At 41.6% G+C, this 21,302-nt stretch overlaps 1 protein-coding gene and 1 long non-coding RNA gene across 4 annotated transcripts in view; one reads left to right on the forward strand and one right to left on the reverse strand.

Moving 5' to 3' along the window:
- si:ch73-335l21.1 (insulin receptor substrate 1-B) overlaps positions 1-21,302 on the forward strand; it is a 90,113-nt gene that overhangs the window by 40,031 nt on the left and 28,780 nt on the right. The gene's annotated exons all lie outside the window — the stretch shown is intronic.
- LOC130550466 (uncharacterized) lies at positions 4,034-8,126 on the reverse strand. 3 transcript variants are annotated; one of them, XR_008962424.1, is made up of 5 exons: positions 7,807-8,126; positions 5,624-5,664; positions 5,106-5,169; positions 4,777-4,830; positions 4,034-4,544 (listed from the first exon to the last, which is right to left on the reverse strand). It is a non-coding gene; the product is annotated as an uncharacterized LOC130550466 (long non-coding RNA). The 3 variants fall into 3 exon arrangements; XR_008962423.1 differs by lacking the exon at positions 7,807-8,126 and having other exon boundaries at positions 4,036-4,544; positions 5,624-5,928; XR_008962422.1 differs by lacking the exons at positions 5,624-5,664; positions 7,807-8,126 and having other exon boundaries at positions 4,036-4,544; positions 5,106-5,617.

Genomic DNA, 21,302 nt, shown 5'->3' on the forward strand with positions numbered 1-21,302 from the left:
TGATTATAATGTTTATCACAAAAAAGCACTTGAATAAACATGATCGCTTAGCACTGTTATGCGTGTGCCCATGCAGAGTTTGCGCAGATTCCTCAGACGGAGTTATTGTTCACAAATAGAGCTGACTTTCATCCGAGTATAACGCTTGCATTTCCTCAACAAGAACATGTAAAATAATATTAATCACGGACTCAAGTGTTTAGCCTATGTATGTTCTATAAATTAGCTAATGCTTTATTAGCGGCTTTTACATTCGCTCTGCGCGAGATCAGATGTGTTCTGTACTTTTTGTCCATTGCTTTCTATTCGCTTTTTTGTTTACACACGTTGCTCTTCTTTATAAATAATAAAAACATTATATAATGTAGGCTATTTTGTTGATATGCTATAGGCCTACCCTAATTATAACTTGTAGGCTACTTAAATTGCGACATAATTAAAAAAGCAATATTTTTTCAATCAACATAATTTAAATAAACAAATAATGAAACATTCGTTTTTAAGCTTTAATTAATTGTTGTTAAACATTTTAAGTTTCATGACTTCAGTGTAATAGACACACTTTTACTAAAATTTTATATAAAAGTTCAATTAAATTATAGTAATCAAATTAGAGTCCGAAAAAACAGATTTAAAGGAGAAAATAAAATGTATTTTGTATAGGCTACATATTTTAAGCCCAGGCACAGACCAGCCAAAGCAAACAAATGCTCATCGCGTCACTTCTTGCAGCCGCTAAAACGATCCAGTCAGCAGAGGTGGGTAGAGTAGCCAAAATCTTTACTCAAGTAAAAGTACAAGTAACTAGAGAAATTGTTACTCAAGTAAAAGTAAAAGTCACTATTTTAAAAATTACTTGAGTAAAAGTAAAAAAGTATGCAATGAAAAAACTACTCAAGTAGCTAGTTACTTAGTTACTTTGTATCTGATTATATAGGCCTACTACATAAAATTTATATTAACGCCAATATTTTAATATGACATTTTAATCAATATTTTTAATTATCATAAGCGGATATCTTTGCAATATACTAGTGAGACTAAAGAATAGACAAACACAGAAGAGACAAGCATTTCTGTACATTTCATCTAGTCCTGATGTCAATGTAGTTATTTAGAATAATAGACCATGTCAAACTAAAGCATGAACTAAACTTAGAGCATTTCCTAAGATGATCTAGAACATCTGCAGTGCTCTCTTAAATGAAATACGCATTTTTGAACAAAGCTCGTGTTTTCTCGTGTTGTGTCACGTGTGTGTTGTGAAACGCTCTTACTTGTAAACAAACATTAAACAGTGAACCACACGCCCATCAACAAGTTTTCTTCCTTCTGTTCTTCAAATGTATATTTCTGCAAGCCCACGTCTCTGTGTCTGACAGGTAACGCGCATGTTGCTGTGTCTGACGAACAGGTCGCGCGGGTGCGCGCATATGGCGGGCATTTATCATTGCTGGCAAACAATATGACACATTTGCAGTTTTGATTGTATAGATATAGATTAATATCCACTTCATCCAACGCTCTTTGTGTTCTGCGTGTTCTTAAGTTTCGCGCTACGAGGAGTGAGTAATCCTGCTTCAGATGATTCAGATCGTGCTGCGAACTGAACAAATCATTTGAACTGATTCATTAGCCTATTCAAATGGTTTTGCCCATTGTTCAATTAATGCTTTCAAAAGAATCGACTCAAAAGAATCGATCACTCGGGAATGCCCGTAAAAAGAGACGACAACCTTGAAATAAACAACGCGTTTTAAAAAGCATATTTTAAATTGAAGGAACGAAGGAACGTCACGCAATGTAAGTTATGTAACGAAGTAAAAGTACAGATTTTCTATGAGAAATTTACTCAAGTAAGAGTAAAAGTACACACTTTTAATTTTACTTAAAAAGTACATATTTTCCAAAATGTTACTCAAGTAAATGTAACGAAGTAAATGTAGCGCATTACTACCCACCTCTGATTGCTGGCAAACAATATGACACATTTGCAGTTTTGATTGTATAGATATAGATTAATATCCACTTCATCCAACGCTCTTTGTGTTCTGCGTCTTCTTAAATTTCGCCCTACAAGGAGTGAGTAATCCTGCTTCAGATGATTCAGATCGTGCTGCGAACTGAACAAATCATTTGAACTGATTCATTAGCCTATGAATGGTTTTGCCCATTGTTCAATTAATGCTTTCAAAAGAATCGACTCAAAAGAATTGATCACTCGGGAATGCCCGTAAAAAGAGACGACAACCTTGAAATATACAACGCGTTTTAAAAAGCATATTTTAAAATGAAGGAACGAAGGAACGTCACGCAATGTAAGTTATGTAACGAAGTAAAAGTACAGATTTTCTATTAGAAATTTACTCAAGTAAGAGTAAAAGTACACACTTTTAATTTTACTTAAAAAGTAGATATTTTCCAAAATGTTACTCAAGTAAATGTAACGAAGTAAATGTAGCGCGTTACTACCCACCTCTGCCAGTCAGGGTTGGCTCATCAGCAAATGTAGAAATATTAATGATCATAACGTAAGGAAAGTGGAACACATATGCCTGTTTTATACATTAAATATTGGATATGAACAGTTTGATTAATAGCCTACATTCTTTAGTCTTTAAAATGTATTACATAGGCCCTACGCAAAGTTTTAGACCGCCTTCTGGGCCATTCTTAGTTTTAGACTAGTCGACTACACGGTTACAAAACTTTCGTTTAAACGACTGTCAAATTAGTCGTAGAACACATCCCTAATCCATACCTGCCAACACTGTTGTTTTGGCCAGGAGTCTCCCGTTTTGTAATTTCTCATGGAAACTCTCGTAACACGTGAGACCCGCGATCGCGGTGATCTGTCCGGTCTCAAATGCTGACAGGTATGGTCATATATCATTAAACACCATACAACTATAGGCTATACAAAATACGCAAAGCCCTGCCATCATATCCAGGAAATAAATCCGTAAATTTGAGTAAAATTACAGGCTTCACTTATCCCGTGTGAATGCGCCACATGAAATACAGATGTGGGTAGGTAATTTCTAAATCGCATGCGGTCCCCAGATAATACTAATCCCGTGGGAATAGGGTTTAAGAGTGTGTACAAAAATAGATTTTGGGAGAAACTGTTGAATGGGAAGTTAGCTACCACCCCCCCCCCACCCTTCAATTTGAGGAAGGATTAAAATGAGTGAAAGGAGGGGTGAGAAGGGGGAGAAAGAGATGGCACAATGGGAGTGAGACAAAAAGAGAGAGACAGATAGACTGGATGTGAGAAAGGCAGATGGAGAAGCAACGCGAGGTAGAGAAAGTGCAAAATTTTGTACAGATCAGGGTTAATTTGTTTGGGTTTTACATTTCTTTATATAGCTAGCTCTTTAGCTACCAATTGAGCTAGTTTTCAGTGCTATAGTGGGAATAATAATTAATGAAAGCAGTTTTTTAGCTTTCGTCTCACTGGCAAGTTCGTCCAAACTTCTAGCATTTAAGAGACGAAAAAAGAGAATGAGAATAATTACAAGTTGGATACAGGACTAAATGGATAAAAAGAGAAAGTTAGAGGGTAAAGAAAAGGAGTGGCAACAGAATGCCTATGAAATTAAATGTCTTTGGTTTAGAGTGGTATTTACTACCCAGATAGCAAACTGACTCCGGAACGGATCCGCCCCGGAAGTGTCACAAGCTCCGGAACGGAGGCGCAAAACGGGTCCGGAATGGAGTCCACTTGCACAGCGCAGCGGATCCGGAACAAATAAGGATTGCGGATCCGGACCAGATCTGGGGCAGACCCGCCCTGTATCCGCTGATAAAGCAGCTGATCCGCCACGGATCCGATCAGGACCCGTTTATAAAGCAGCTGATCCGCCACGGATCCGATCAGGACCCGTTTATAAAGCAGCTGATCCGCCACAGTATCCGATCTGGTCATTCTGTCTGGATACCTTTCAGATCCCTCATTTAAAACTAGTATTCTGGTCAAAACTAGCTAAAGAAATATTTCAAATCTAATGGACCGACATTGGATAGACTGGATTGCTCTGTAATATTTAATATGCCTGCCTTTATTAATAAAACATGATGAAATCATTCAAAACTTGTAAATCAAAATTCAGCCATTTTAGCCAGTAACAATTATTTATGTATACAATTAATAGGTATTACAGAAAATGAAATGCAACCATAAATTGTCCAAAGAACATTTTTTATTTAATGAAAAAGAACACTTTTTTAATGTAGCTCAAGAAACATTTATTCTTATTAATGTTGCACTTCTTATTTTTTTGTGTGGAAACTGGGTTTTTTGAAGATGAATAGAAACAAAACTATTTAAAGTAGTAAACTTTATCTCAACTGTTACTACTTAACTGTTAAACGAACACTTCAAAACACAGAAGTTAACTGTGAAACACCGAAACGCTACTGTTGGGTGCTGACAGTGGGACGGCTCCTTGAGTTTCCCCTATCTGCTGCCAAGTTGAACCACCGTATTACGTGTTTTGTAATGTCAGTGGCGGCACAGGAGACATGGCTCTTTCTCACAGCACCTGTGATTCACAAGCAAATTTTCATTAAACAAATTCATGAAATCACATAGGAGATACCAGATTTTTTTAAGGATACACATAACCACTGTCTTTAAAAACAAGAGTGTACAATCTGACATTTATAGGTACACTATGTAACTTTTGGAGCTCTAGCCGTTAATAAACAGAACTGCATGCGAGTTGTGAACCTCCGTGTTCTTTTTAAGTCTGTAGGCAAAGTTTACATACGTACCTTAAAGATGAAATTCTCCAAAAACAGACCAGTGGCACTTGAATGAGCTGTAAACTGCAAGAGAACACACACGCACAGTATCTTAATATGATTTAATATCTTAATATGACATGAAATAATTAGTCTACCAGAACTAAAGTTTACTGATACAAGTGGGTTTTTAAACTACGAAGTAGTTTATAAACCTAAAAACTTTTAACTTTAAATTATTGGTATAAATCTTTTGAAATTGCACATTTATTACATGTTAAAAGCTGTAGTGTGGACCATTATTAGTATTTTGACAAAATAGCTGTCTAAATCAAGTTTAAAACAGTATCAAATCTTACTTTACTCGGTTGTTTGGAAAAGATGAAATACTGCAAGACCAGTGGCACTTGAATGAGCTGTAAGCTGCAAAATAACACACACACAACAGAACACACGCGCGCGCAGTATTTTAAGATTTAATATGATATGAAAATTATCTGAAACAACATTACATGGGGAGGTGGAGAATATATGTCAAAATATTAACAAAAGACTCAAACTATACCAGAAGTTCAGTGTAAAAAAAACAGGTAACGTTAACGTTAGGCCAAACATCAGTTTATCTCGCCTGCTATTTTACTGGAAAGGGGAGAAAACATGCGCTCAGGGTTGGATTAAAATCCGATTGAATCACCCCACCTCCTAGAGAGATAAAGACATTCCGTCCAAAAAGCTTTTACTCAAAAAGCTAATGACAATGTGCTGAAACTTGGCTTGCAAAAATCACTTCAGAATTAAAAACATCAAGCAAAGCAATCAACAGTAATGTTACTGGCTACGTAACTGTACAAATAAAGCATATTTTAACTATTCTTACCGTGTTCCATCCTCACCGACCTGCCAGCTCCAGCGTTTGCACTGTGTGAGGAGATGGATTAAGTGACTGTGATATGGCGTTATTATAATGACAAATGTCGCGAGCGCATTATTACAAGGCGAGAGCGCATTCTTGTCATACGAGCGCGCGAATCTCTCCGCTCGCACGCCGATTTCCTTTGCTCGTGCACAAAACTGGACGCGCGCTTTCAACTATACGCTGCTCTCTTATGAATTTTCTCTCCTCTCGCTCAGTGAGCGTGTGCGCACTCAAAATGCGTTCCGTGCGTCCACGAATCTTTTGGTACTCTTGCTCTCAAGAGGTTCTCCTGTGTGTTCCAGGCATTATAGGCTGTCAAAAGTAGTCAACCAATCAGGGATAGGCTTCCACGGCGGGCCAATGAAAATGCGACCTTTTACATGGCATCTTATTGGTTGAAAGTGACTCGACGTTTTCAACGAAGCAGATGGATCCACCACGTTCTCAGGTAACAATATTAATATATTTGATGCAACATTATTAGTCAAATGTGTATTAGAAATGAACGGGGCATTAGGATGCTTTGTAGGCTACATATAAACATCAGTTTAACTACCATGTTATTCAGACAAAACAGGCCAACACCCTCAAGTTCATGTGGTCCTCATGCATGTCCTACACTAAACATAGTATTGTCAAAATAGTACTAAATTGATTACCGAACAATTTAGATTGGTGTCTTAAGTTAGCTTTATTCTAAAATAATATTTACTACAAGTAACGGTACATATCAAAACAATAATAGCACTGGAGCATTTGGAAATATCATATAATATTCTATACCTATTTGGTTATGCATTTAATGCGTTTGCAGACACGACACTGTAAGTGTTCTGCATTCAGTGTTCCAGAAGTTCAGGGCAAAACTGAACTTCTATGCAATATACCAAACGCTCCCTTACCGTTCATTTATAATATACATTTGATTAATAATGTTGCATCAAATATATTAAAATTGTTACCTGAGAACGTGGTGGATCCAGAGGCGTATTAAGACCTCATGGTGCCCCCCATCCACCCACCTACCCACACGCAAGAATCCACTCATTAAAAGTTTATATATTAAAAGATTTTATAAGAATGAAACTCAGCAATTTACAATATACTATTTTACAAGAATTACACATTAACATGACACTTTTGTAGAAAAGAACACGAAAAACAACTCTTCATCAAGCATTTTTAACAATTAGGCCTACTGTAGTTAAGAGGTCGCATTTTCATTGGCCCGCCGTGGAAGCCTATCCCTGATTGGTTGACTACTTTTGACAGCTATAATGCCTGGAACACACAGGAGGACCTCTCGAGAGCAAGAGTACCAAGGATTCGTGGACGCACGGAACGCATTTGATTGGTTGACTACTTTTGACAGCCTATAATGCCTGGAACACACAGGAGGACCTCTCGAGAGCAAGAGTACCAAAGGATTCGTGGACGCACGGAACGCATTTTGAGTGCGCACACGCTCACTGAGCGAGAGGAGAGAAAATTCATAAGAGAGCAGCGTATAGTTGAAAGCGCGCGTCCAGTTTTGTGCACGAGCAAAGGAAATCGGCGTGCGAGCGGAGAGATTCGCGCGCTCGTATGACAAGAATGCGCTCTCGCCTTGTAATAATGCGCTCGCGACATTTGTCATTATAATAACGCCATACTGTGACGGTTTAAAAAAGGCGCGTTCGGTCAGAGAATTCGCCCAGCGTCAGTTGCGAGTCCGCGAGTTGACAGTGCGTTGTGCGGAGGCGGGGCATATTCTGTGCGTGTGGCCGAATTGAATCTGAGAGTACAGCGGACCAGGCGACTTGAAGGCGGATCCGCCCCGAAGTCTATTGCTATCAGGGTATGTAGAGGCTGATGGATGTTTCTTCTTTGTATGTGGACAAGAAGGAAAGTAACCAAATTCATCAAAGCACCATAGGTATTTGTAATATAGCTCAATAAAACGGAAGGAAGGAGGCGGGAACCGGCGAACAATCAAACATTTTTAATTCAAAATAAATAAACAGTAAACAGCAATAAAACCGGCCGGCAGCCCCTCACGGACAACTGCCGGCCACACAAACATAAACACAAAAGTAACAAGCCGGCAGCCCCTCGCGGACGACTGCCGGCAACACGAACATAAACAAAACAAAACAAAACTTAACTAATGTCCGGGCCCGGTCCTCTCTCGCTGTATTCTCCTGCCGTTCGTCCTTTTATGCTTCCGCTCCTCCGTGAGAGATATGAGGACGGAATGACGCCCAGCTGACACTCTATCAATCGCGTCCCGGCCTCGCTTCTTCCTCCCACGGCTCTCGTCATGCCTCCCTCGTCACAGTATTATACTCAAAGTTTCATACATGCTTAGAGGCACACCTACATATCCATACACACGCACTAAGAATGTTTGAAGCTCTTGCAGGACTCCGTTCTCCTTGTGTGGTAGTGCCACGTGTGTCTGAGTGTGCCTTGAAGAGCCGTGGATTTAGACAGACACGGTTACTGGCACTTACAGAGGTAAATTCCTCTACAGTGCCAGTTTGTTAACAAGAAGAATGAGAAAGATTCTTTCACAAAGACGGCAGTCATCTAAATGGAGGGTTATGGGCAGAATATATTGAAGCTAGAGCATTTTTATCTCTTTTAATTTCATACACAAATACACATAACCTCATAATGTGCCTACGCACAGAGCACAGAGACTTGAACTGTTTTGTAACGGTCCCCTGCACTCAAATAGTTGCTTAACTTGAGTTTTTATAATGTGTTTTTTTACCTCTCTTGGGCTTTTTGCTTAACTGGACCACAGTTTAGATATCCGCTAGACTCCGCACGCAAACACAAACGCACACTTTTGGACACTCCATCCATTTATTAAAAGTCATCTGTTATTCACCCAAAAAACCTATGCATACATTTACTGTAAAAGGTACTTTGGACTCTAGAACATGCACGAATAGCCCACCACATCTGTCTGTAGTTTGATGATTTTGAGAGGCTTTGAATATCCTGTAATCCCACTTTCACAAACACTGAGCAGTAAAAGACCAGAGTCTGCTTATTTTTCGCTCAGGTTTACAGTATAGCCAGCTACATACATAAGTCATATTCCCTGGAATAAATAAAAAAACGATTTTATGATTAAATCTTAAAAACAGATTTAATCAGATATATTTATCTATTTCAAATAATTTTAGACAATAAATGTTTCTTTATTTTATAGCTATTGTAAAATTGAGTTTCCCTGTGACAGCAGCCTGTAGTAGTCCCGAAGGACCCATATTTCCAAATCTGGTTTTTGCTGGTTCAGACTAAAATAGTGGTCAAGCAGATAGAGATGGAAAGTGTGAGTATGCATTAGAGAGATGATGGAAAGAAAGATATAGAGAAGAGATGACGAGGGATTAGATTTGACAGTAATCCATGGTTATTTATGCGAGGGGTGGAGTAATGGTCCCGCAGGACTCTATGTCCTGGGCAGCGTACCCTGTGGAGCTGGAGAGTGGCCATGTAGATGTGCCACTGGATCTTCGAGGCCACAACATGTATCTTGAATAACATTAATAGGACTAAATACCGTTCAAACTACTGTAGCTCTGTCTGCACTGCACTGATACTCTCTATATCTTTATCTTTATTTTATGTTTATTGTATTGTATTTCTTAATTTTTTATACCCACAGGCCCTTATTTAAATCATTGTGTACTGTATTCTATTGTATTATGGTCTCTGTGTACTGTTGTTGCTGTTTCTGTGTTCTGGATGCTCCTGTCACCAAAACAAATTCCTTGTATGTGCAAACATACTTGGCAATAAAGCTCTTTCTGATTCTGATACAACAGTTCAGATGTCATTTGGAAAGAGGATTTTGAATCCATTTTATATATTGTGATTTATTAAATAAAGCCATGATTAAATGGTCTGATGTGCCCTTTTACAGTGTTCTATAAAACACTGCTAAATTAGGTTTGAAATTGAAGTTGTTAAATAGCACTAGTCCAGGAGGGCAGAAAGTAGGACGGGCTAGGTAAGGTAAAATTGGTTGCCCTTGTAAAGCAGCTGAGATGGAGGGACAAGACTGGTGTCTGTATGAGTTCACACCTGGACCTAATATATCTGCTCTTCTCCTGCCTGAGCAAATATGAATTACTTATACATTTACTTACATTTACTAATACTAAGACAAAAAAGTCCCCCATAATTATAATCTCAGAAATAAATGTTCAGGGTTTGGCTGTTAGCCCCTGCGCAGTTAGTCCCTTAACAAACTCTTTTTACAAAAGCTGCAATGTCTACACTCTTTGTGGAAATTACTCTTTATGTTGTCTCTGCAGTCTGTACATTAAACTGAAATGAGTGAAAGTAGACACTAGCCTAGATGAATGGAAAGCGTATAGATACTTCTCTTCAGGTTGTTTGTAACTTCTTGAAGTGCATACTGCACATTATAGCAAATGTTTTTACAATTCAGTTTGGCCAAATAGGCAGTTTATTTATTTAACTCACTTTGCCAGAATGGTCTCATTCTTTTGATTAATTTAATTACATGCAAATTAGTAGTACAGTTTTACAAGTCTTAGATCCTGGCCACTAGTGCGTTTTCATTTGAAAACTGAGTTTTCGTTTTCAAAACGCTCTTCATCCACACTAGCATTTTCAAGCGTTTCCCAAACGCTCTTCATCCACACTAGCGTTTTCAAGCGTTTCTCAAACGCTGCCCATTCACACTGAAACGTCTGAAAATGCTTACATCCATGTAAATTACTGCGCATGAGTAAATCCCAATACACGTCAGCATGTGTCATTTCTGTCAGGCGTTTATTTACTTGCATTATTATGTCGTGTCAATGTGGAGCAAAGACACAGTTTTTTAAATAGACGGACAATGCGGTAACTTAGAGATGAGTCTCCTTCAACACCCTTACAGGGGTGTCCAATGTCGGTCCTGGAGGGCCACTGTCCTGCAGAGTTTAGCTCCAACTTGGCGCAACACACCTGTTTGGAAGTTTCTAGTCTGCTTTGTGAGACCTTGATTAGCTGTTCAGGTGTGTTTGATTAGGGTTGAAGCTAAACTTTGCAGGACACCAGCCCTCCAGGACTGACTTTGGACAGCCCTGCATTAACACAAGACTATAAAAATGCAACAGCGAAAGTAAAACTTAGCTCGCGCTCCGCTGCCAAACAAGAGCTGCGAGTAATTAAATATTCCATCTCCTAAAAGAGACCCGAGCGGGTTCGGATCTAAAAGATTAACGGGTGCCTCGGACACTGGTCGGGGTATAATATTAGTGTCTTTGGGTCTCGGGTAATTTAAAATAAATACATTTTTGCTGAATAGACCCAAGAGGACAAGAACTGTCATGTACATAAACAGTGTGTCGATTGTGTGTGCGTGCAGTTGCCAAGCCCCTCATGACATCGTGTGGCTAATGGTAGGCTAATTTACGTTGAGCCAGACCTGTCAATCAAGAAAACTGGATCAAGCTGCGTATTTATATTGTTTCCGTCTTTATCCTGAGTTTTCTGTTGTGCCATTTGCCAGAGTTGCCAAGTGCAACAAGAGGAGCAAAGATTTATTGCCCTATCAATTTAGTTTTTCATATCCACTGGTTACAACTGAAAGACAAATTCTGAAATCACAATAACACAAAATATGAGCTAATCCATAAATAAAATGAAAATAAACGGAGCAGTGAGACGAACTGGTTACCAGGCCACTGGGATTTGCTTCTGTAGCCTACCTCCAATGGTCAGGCTGGTGAGTGCGGGGCTGCAGACACACATATGTCGAAGACGTTTACATTCGGGTCCAGTCGGGTTTGAAAAAATATGACACTGGTTCGGGTCGGACACGAGTCTAACTTTATTGGGGTCTGTTTCTGGTCGAGTCTTTCTTTAAAAAAATATTTATGCACGTTGGGTTCGGGTAAAAAGTGATTCGGGTCATTTCGGGTTGGGTAAAGATCTTTGGACCCGAGAAGACCTCTACTGTGCACTCACACAGGTGTCCCCGTGTGATATCCTAACACAAATTCTAACCATAATGTATTATTTAACAAATGTAATTATTATTTGCTACAATATCCAATACACATAAAGTAAAATTGTTTGTCCTGGTTATGGAGGCTCTGCTAAACAGATCAGCATAGATGACTATGAAACTAATTTGTGCTGATTTGTGCTAAAGTTGATTCATAAATAAATAAAAAAATTGTGTCGAGACAGAATGGAGTTTGAACTTGAGAACCTATCATCTCTGACTTGACTTTTAAAAGGCCAATGAAGTTGGCGAATGGCATGAGCATGCCAATATCCGCCCTGTACATACGGGTATAAAAGGAAGATGATGTGCCCCATTCATTCAACTTTTGTGCTGAGGAACCTGGGAGGCATGAAGGACAGGAAGGAAGGAAACTCTACCGAACCCAGGCCTGGCAGGGAGCCGATCCGCCCGGCTACTTGCTGGAGAAGTGCTTAGTGATGGATGGGAATGCCTGTGCTTCGCCGAGAAGGGAAGCAGGGAGGCTAGAATAGCACACTGACTCACCCGAGGGGCGAAGGTGCTTTCGCAGGCGTATGCCCAGCCGGTTGCCAGTCTATCTGTTGTACCGTGCAGGACACAGGCTGACACCAGCTCTACACGAAGGTTGTAGAATCGTGCAAATGTATTGGGCATAGCCCAACCCGCAGGTCTGCAGATGTCTGCCAGAGAGGCTCCCTGAGCCAGTGCCAGGGAAATCTTGAAATCGGTAATCCGTAGTGATGGCGTCCACGATCCAGTTCGCCAACCTCTGTCTGGAGACAACCCTCTCTTTCTGCTGAGCTCCAAAGCAGACAAAGAGCTGCTCAGAGCTTCTAAAGCTCTGTGTGCGGTCCAAGTAGAGGCGCAAGGCGCGTACTGGACACAACACGGAAAGGGTTGGGTCTTCCTCCCCAATGGGGAGCGCCTGCAGGTTCACCACCTGGTCCAGGAAGGGAGTGGTTGGAACCTTGGGCATGTACCACTGAGTGACTTACCACTGACTGGATTGTGATGAACGGCAATAGCAACTACATACACTTTCAGCGTGGAAGGGGAGAGATTGTATTCAAGTCTCTCTTGGAGGAAGGACAGCACGACTCTGATCGCACATCTCTGCGGGACTTCTCCTCAAGAAGCACACCAGAATGAGAAGAGGCACCACTTAAAGATGTATAGACGCCTAGTGGCTGGAGCCCTAGCCTGAGAGATAGTATCAGCAACCGCAGGTGGCAGGCAACTCAGGATCTCCTCGTCCCATCCAGGAGCCAGACGTGAAGCTTCCAGAGGTCTGGTCTTGGGTGCCAGACCGTGCCCTTCCCCTGAGAAAGAAGTTCCTTCATCCGGGGAATCGGCCAGGGGGGAGTTGTCGTCAGAGCCACTAGGTCTGAAAACCAAGTCTGGTTGGGCCAGTAGGGCGCAAATAACAGCAAGTGCTGTACATCAAGTGATGCTCCTCTTCCCTGACCTTGCACAGGACCTGTGCAATGAGGCTCACTGGGGGGAAGGCGTACTTCCGCTTGTCCCGCGGCCAGCTGTGTGCTAAGGCAGTGGTTCTCAAACTTTTTTGGCTTAAGTACCACTTTTTATGATTTTTTCAAGCCAAGTACCCCTTGACCAGACAACAACATTTTGCTTTAAAATACAGTGAAATGAGAGTCAGACAGTCATTATATCTGATGCCCCCGAGCAGGTTTAAGTATTAAGTATTAGGCATAACAGTTAAAGGTAAATCAATGTTTTTCAGTTTAGTAAAAGTTCATTGTGATTTTTCATTTTTTTTCAACAGTAATTTTTTTTTCAATGTGTTTCAACTAAGTTTCAGTGTGTTTTAACTAACAGTTCAGTTTTCGTAAATGTCTCTATACAAGTCTAGTATGCCCATTTGTGTCAATTTGTCAGTGATCCTTTCAATGGGATACATGGGCCTGTCCTTCTCTTAAGATCTTTGACATTCTTGGTGGCAGGGAAGCTACTGCTGTTATCAGACTATTTTCAAGGCAAAGTCTGTTTTGTTTTTATTTGAGTCATTGCTGAAAATGAGGTTTCACAGAGGTAGGTAGAGCCAAATGGGAGTAGGTGTTCCAAAGCACTTTTCCCTAGCTCAGGGTGCTCTCGCCTCACACACACCCAAAACTCTGTCAGGGAACAGTTTTCAAAAGTAGTCTGCAACCCACGGTCTGTGGATAAATCCAATAGCTCCTCCCTCAGGTGAACAGGTAGCGTGACACGGTTGCTTTGGGAAAGTGTAAATGGGGTTTCTAACCCAATCCAGTTGCTCAGACTTCTCTCTTACATCAGGGAAGTATGATTTGAAACTAGAAATCACGTTAGCTAAATGTCCATCCAGAAATGCTTTTACTGTGTCTCTCTCCATATTCTCACCTACGACGAAGCTATCAAACTGAGGAAAACAGCTAAAATTGCCCTCTGCAGACAGTCTCTTCCACAGCTCTGCTTTCTTGAGAAAACCACCAACTCGGTCATAAAGTTTCAATATCGTAGTGTCCCTGCCTTGCAGACTGAGATTCAACTCGTTCAGTTTAGTAAAAATATCTGCTAGATACGCTAGTTTGGCAATCCAATTATTGTCCTTAAACAAAGTGGCAAGAGGGGACGCATTGTCTGACAAAAAGCAACATACCTCATTTCGCAGCTCGAACAGCCTATTCAGTACTTTGCCTCTCGAAAGCCAGCGGACTTCGGTGTGTAAAAGGAGTTCGGTGTGTTCAGATCCCATGTCATCACATAATCTCCGAAACAGACGTGCATTCAGTGGTCGCGACTTTATGAAGTTTATTGCCTTGACAGCATCATTCAACACGGAATTAAGCTCTGGGCTCATCTTCTTTGATGCCAGGGCTTCTCTGTGTATAACACAGTGTGTCCACAGGATGTCAGGATTCTTCTGCCTTATGTGCGCGATGAGGCCTTTGATACGACCTGTCATTGCCGCTGCTGCGTCAGTGTACACACTGGTACAGGATTTCCAACTGATTTCATGTTCTGATAAAAACGAATCAACAACGTTGAAAATATCCTGTCCGGTTGTTCTCCCCTCCAGTGTTTTGCAAAAAAGTATGTGTTCGCGAATGTCGCTGGTATCCACATATCTCGCAAAAGCAACCAATTGTGCCTGTCCGCTGACATCAACCGATTCATCCAATTGAAGTGAAAATGATTCTCCAGCCCTGAGTTTATCCACCAGTTGCTTAACTATATCAGTCCCCATCTTGTCAATTCTACGCGAAACGGTGTCATTTGACAGCGGTACAGTTTTGATCTTGTCTGCTGCTGTTTTATCCAGCATGGTCTCAGCGAGCACAGCTGCAGCAGGAATTATCAATTCCTCAGCCAGGCTAAATGGCTTTTTAGCTTTCGCCAAAAGTAAAGATACAGCATACGATGCTTCGAGTGCTTTTGCTGATGCACTTGTGGCCTTTTTCATGTTCTCTTGGCATGATGTAAATTCACGAAATTTTCTTCTGAAAAACTCCAGTGAGTTACCAACCTGATTTGGGTGTTTAGTCTGGAGATGCCGTTGAAGATGAGCTGGCTTCATTGCGCTGTTAGCTAACAGCTCACCGCATAAAAAGCACAGTGCTGAGGGAGGGTTATGTGAAGTAGATGTAAATCCCATCCTTATGTATTCATCACGAAACTGGCGGTATTTTTTAAGCTCTGTTTTTTTCTTCTTTTTAGCATGTTCGTCTTCTGTTGGAGGAGCTTGTCCTCTTTTAAGAAGCCACCTGTCCATTTTATCGCAACCTCTCCACTTACATTATTTCGCGCCCAGACACTGCTCCTGATTCCGGGTCCGGGTCTCAATAAATAACTCTAATAAATTGAAATGCATTTTAAATGGATGAATTTATTTTTAATGCATCTTTGTGTAGTCCTAATTTCATATAAAAATACTATTATCATAATTTACTTGATTTTCATGATTTATTCTTAAATGTCAGTTTCTCTCACGTACCCCTTGCAGTACCCCAAAGTACCCCTGGGGGTGCACGTACCCCCATTTGAGAACCACTGTGCTAAGGCATCCGTGCCGAGGGAGGCTTCGGTCAGGGATACCAAAGCGGGCAATGGGTGGTGTCCAGGGAGTCGAACAGGTCCACCTGTGCCTGCCCGAACAGCTCCCAAATTAGCTGGACTGCGCAGGGGTGGAGTCACCACTCTCCGCGAAGCATGACCTGACGAGAGAGCACGGCGGCTGTCTGGTTCAGGTCGCCCAGGATGTGTGTGGCCCACAGGGACTTCACCACCTGCTGACTCCACAGGAGGAGGCACCGGGCGAGTTGTGACATCTGCCGTGAGCGAATGCCACCTTGGTGATTGATATATGCCACAGCAGTCATGCTGTCTGAATGAACCAGCACATGCTTGTCCTGAATGAGGGGCTGGAACCTCTTCAGAGCAAGCCAAGCAGCCAACAACTCTAGGCAGTTGATGTGCCAATGCAGGCGGTGGCCCGTCCAACGACCCGACACTGCATGCCCGTTGCGCACAGAATGAATGAATGAATGAGGCATTTGTATAGCGCTTTTCTGTGTATTGCTGTACACCCAAAGCACTTTACAATCATATGAGAGGGGTCTCTCCTCAACCACAGCACCCCATCCATGCAGGGAGGCGTCCGTTGTAACCACGACGCATCTCAAGACCTGCCCAAGCGGAACTCCTGTCCGTAGAAAGGGCGGCTTCTGCAACCTTCGTAAAGACTCACAGGGACAGGGCCAGACCAAAGGGCAGGACCTTGTACTGATACGCCTTGTGCTTGAAGTCGCATCCAGCGCCTACATACCACGCATCCAGCCACGAGCATTGAGGGGATGGCGGTGCCGTGCACTGCAACCCGATGCCCACGGCGGCCCAGGCAAACATGGCCGACATCTCCACGTCTGATTCGTCCTGGGCTCGACCACCCGAGGGAGGGAGCTCCAGTGAATCATCCGGGTCTGATGCCAGCAAATCGCCCTCTGATGCCGCGACAGACAGCTCATCCTCTGTGCCGTCTCGTGAGGACGGGTTAGGCGAGCCTGATCGGGTACGAATGGTCCGCGAGCCAGTGGCTGACGGATTAACGTCCATGGGAACCCCCATATCACCCTCGCTGCTCGCCGAGACGGACGGCTGCACCGAAGCGGCAGACGTCGTCGATTGGGAAGCAGACGAGGTGGTGGCTGCATTCAGACAGAATACAGACACCCATTACCGCAACACCTTGATACTCATCTGCTCGCAGTACGGGCAGGCAGTATCCACGAACGCTACCTCAGCATGCCGGAGACCCAAACATGTGATGCAGGTATCATGTGTGTCCCTGTCCAGGATGAGCCCGCCGCATCCACGAGCACAGTGGCGAGTCATGTCGAGAGACACGTTGTGGAGAAGGAAACTTGCTCTTTTAGACACCTCTGCCGAAATGCCCAGGGGAAAGTCGCAGAGAGGGGACGATCCGCTGCATTCGTCGTAAATCCAGCAGTATTTCGCTGTCAAAGATGAATTTGCTCAGCATGTAGCGTTGCAGGTTCCGAAGAACAAAAGGTGAATGAATGGGGCACGCCATCTTCCTTTTATACCAGTATGTACGTTCCGGAGATTGGCATGCTCATGCCATTTGCCAACTTCATTGGCCTTTTAAAATTCAAGTCAGAGATGATAGGTTCTCAAGTTCAAACCCCATTCTGTCTCGAGACAAAGTCGAGCAACCAACAGAAAGGGAACTTGCTGATTAAGCTTGTTAAGAAACCTGGCGTCAGCTGTTCATGTACCGGAATCCAATAATAATAATAATAATAACTTATACAGGTGACCAGCTATCTTTTTTTTAGCAGAATGAGTTTATTTAATGTTTATCATTGTAGTAACACTGTGTGTGCATGACAGTGATTGCATCAATGGCTGTTGCAGTCAGTTACACTACATGATGCCATATCTACAATCCTCAGGGTCTAGGTGCAATTCCCCTCCCCCGTTTCCACTCACATGCCTGCTTTGTGCTTCCACTCATCTGTTCAATGGCCCTGCTTAACTCAGCAGAAGTGAATGAAGAGTTGCAGTTTTTTTAGCGTTAGGCCATGCAGCAGAATAAAACGAACAGGGTAGAATTTAAACCCACACACACCCACAGACTTTGAGTCTGGATGTGTGCCCAGCTGTAAATGTATTATACAAGAGCCCAGCTGTGAGTTGTACTATGTGTGTGTGAGAGAGAGATTAGCATTGGGTAATGCTCAGGGATATTGTCTTTTGACGCTTAATCTCCCATTGACTGCACAGAGAGATAGGAAATGGCTGGATTTCAGATAGTAAAGGATAAATCCCTATTTTAGGCAAAGCGAGTGAAAGAAAAAAAGAGGTATTCTTAATACACGTCAGGGTAGAATGTAACCGCATTCATGCTGTCAGGATCGTGGTGAAGAACCCAATTGCAGGCAGCGTTCAGGGGTAACAACAAGAATATTTATTTTTAAACACAAAAACAAAGACCCACAATGGGGTATAACAAGTCACAAGAATACTAACAGGACGTAGACTAACTAACAATAAACTGGGATAACACACCAGACATAAACTAAACTGACACTTACTAGACTGCCAAGAACAGGAATCACACTCAGGGTACGAGACACGATGAAATACAAGATAACACTCCAACAAGCACATACAACATAATCCAAGAACACAAGACAAAGAAACAAGAGGGTATTTATAGAGAAATAAGAGAAATAACGAGGGATAACGACACAGGGCAGGTGTGGGTAATCAAACACTTAGGGAAAGATAACAAGGAAAGGAGAGGAATGGGGCCAATGACAAGACACTGGAGAGAACGTATATTATTGTCAAACGGACAACAATATGTTTCTCTCCACACATAACCTAAGGACTCTGCCCCGATCCCACCACACGACTAGAATTTCATAAACAAGACTGTGGGACCGTGACACATGCAATGTGCCAAACATTGTCATATGTGTACTTGTGTAGAAGGGCCAGAATGAGAAGTGAATGACCATATGAATCAATTCACTGTCATTACCCATTAGTTATAGTAACAATTGCAAATCCATCTGGAATATTGTGTCACACTTTACCCAGAGTATATACAAATACTCATTTAATGATTCCATTGTGCAACTTAGATCAAGGCCAATGACATGATGTATATATGCAAGTGTTTAGAAGGAGAACCAGAGAGAAAGAAAACGAGAAGGCCACGATGTTGTGGAGTTTAAACTGATGTCTTATTATGTCAAAGAAATTGGGTTACACATCGTTGTCATAGCAACTCTTATAAGCATTCCTCTGTTACCTTTCCTCTTTGACCTCACAAATAATTCTTGCCCAAGCTTTCTCTGCCAAAGAAAAATCTTTTTAAAAACACTTCTTTTCTCATCCACTCTATCTTCTGGCACTTTTCTTCACTCTTCACCATCTTATCACATTGAATTCATGCCATTTTTCTTTTTGCATCTACAGTTTTTGTTACATAATCTCAAACATTTTCAATCAGTCTTTAAAATCGCACAATCTTAGAGATCTCGGTAATCTCTGTACATTTCTATTATGTATGTACATAGATGTGTGGTTTTGATTGTGTCCATATGTGTGTTTGTGTCAGTGTGTGTATATCCACACACGTGTATGCGTGTGTGTTCGTGTGTGTGTGCACTGTAAATAATCTCTTTATCTCAGACCTGCCAGGGCTCATTCTGTTGAAAGTGAGGGTGTCAGCTGAGACAGCAATGACAGAACGATGGGCAGATAAGAAAAGGAAAGCAAGAGTAAGGGAATATAGGTCTAATAAGAGCATTTACTCTTTATTAGTTTGACATTATTGGCGTTAGGATTTATTCATTGTGTTGGGTACAGTCTGTATTTTCTCGTAAGTTTATGAGTGTGAAAAAAACAAGTGTATGCGTGTGTGTTTCTAATGTAACTGGAGAAAACAACACGTCAGATTCAGATCTAGTTTCGCAGGTTAAAGGTAATGGAAAGACCCACTCCCTTTATGGATTCCAGGGCTTGTTTGGGTGTGTGTGCGTGTGGTCTCCAGTCTTGTTCATGTCTCTTTGGGGTCAAAGCATTGTTCAGTAAGCACTTCTGTGAAGGTTCACATAACCTGAGTGAAGAAAATAGATTAGATCAGGGTTCCAATTGAGGGTGGCTGGGGCAGTCCCGGACCCCTCATTAACCTCATAAAGTCTAAAATAATGAACTCGGGGGTCCCCTGGTTTTTCATTAAAACTAGACTACTTAAAACCCAAAATTATTTTAACATAATTTGTCCAAATTTCATAAGACGCAAATAAAAATGACATTTTTATCTGAAAATAGCCTATCCATGCATGCTCAAGAAAACACAGTGTTCAATGAAAACATGTACGGACAGAGATGTCGCACTAAGAGTGACACTTGCAGCATGCGGATCCTCTCATATTGAGAGGAACATACAGGTGGTGGAAAAAATAGGTAGGCTAAGGGAGCGAAAATATTTTAAATCTTTTGCTTTCCCCAAGAACATTGCGTTGCTTTGCAAAACTTTTGCGTTTCCCCAAGAATATTTTTCTTTCATTATTTTTTGCATTCCCCAGAGATTTTTGCGTTCCCTTCTGCAAACATGAGCTCCGACTTTGACAAGAAGGGTACCCATCTTCTCTCCCCCAAAGGAATAACATTAGTTTTTCCTATTCTGCATTGGTTCATATGGATTATTTTCATATACTTGATCTACATTATCAGATTAATCATGTTTAAACCGCTCATACGCTTCTGCATACGATGACTGGCTGGTTTGGCAGCACTGTACAGACAGCCACCATTGACTTGGACGAGTCATCTCCCTCACTCGCTCCAAGGGATTTTTACCTTAATATTCCAAAAAAAGGGAACAGCACTGCAGTACAATAATATAAAGAACGAGAATCAAAGGACAAGAAAACAAATAAATAAAAAAAGGAAAATAAAAGGAAAGAAAAATCTCAATTAGTAAGAAAAATATCATCATAAATTTAGAAAACTTGTTATTCTTGTTATCAATAAGTTTAAGAGATTTTACAATAAGCGAAATCTCAGCAAGAAAGACACATCAAACCTAGGCAAAATCTTAAAGGTGCAGTGAACTAGGACCACAATTTTAACCTGAGCTTTTGTTATATAAGAGGGAATCGTATTCAAGCGAACATCCTGTAAGTGTCAGACCTGAAAACCCTGAAATAACAACTGTTATTGACATGAGGCTCAGTGAACGGCAGGTCCTGGAATGCATATTCTATCTATCATAGATAGGTTGAACACCGCCTCCACAGAAGAATATCAACGCCTACTTCTTGAGCCCTGCCCACTGGTTCGCGCATGACAGTACTGAACACAAGCTGCATGGATATTGTGCAGAGCCTGGTTGTGGAAGAACACAGTCGCTGCATAACCTTCCTTCGGATTCCGACAGTAGGAATGTGTGGTTGAAGTTCATTTTTAAAGACGTTCCAGCTCACGTGGGGAAAACATTGAGCGTTTGTTCGCTTCATTTCAATGCGGATTCCTTGAACAAGTCTTTGCGGAGAGACTAAAATTAAAAAGCAGTGCTGTGCCGTCAATATTGGATCCGATAGGAATGGCGCAGCAATCTTA

Source organism: Triplophysa rosa, unplaced genomic scaffold (assembly GCF_024868665.1).
Source record: "Triplophysa rosa unplaced genomic scaffold, Trosa_1v2 scaffold344, whole genome shotgun sequence".
NCBI classification, from domain to species: Eukaryota; Metazoa; Chordata; class Actinopteri; order Cypriniformes; family Nemacheilidae; genus Triplophysa; species Triplophysa rosa.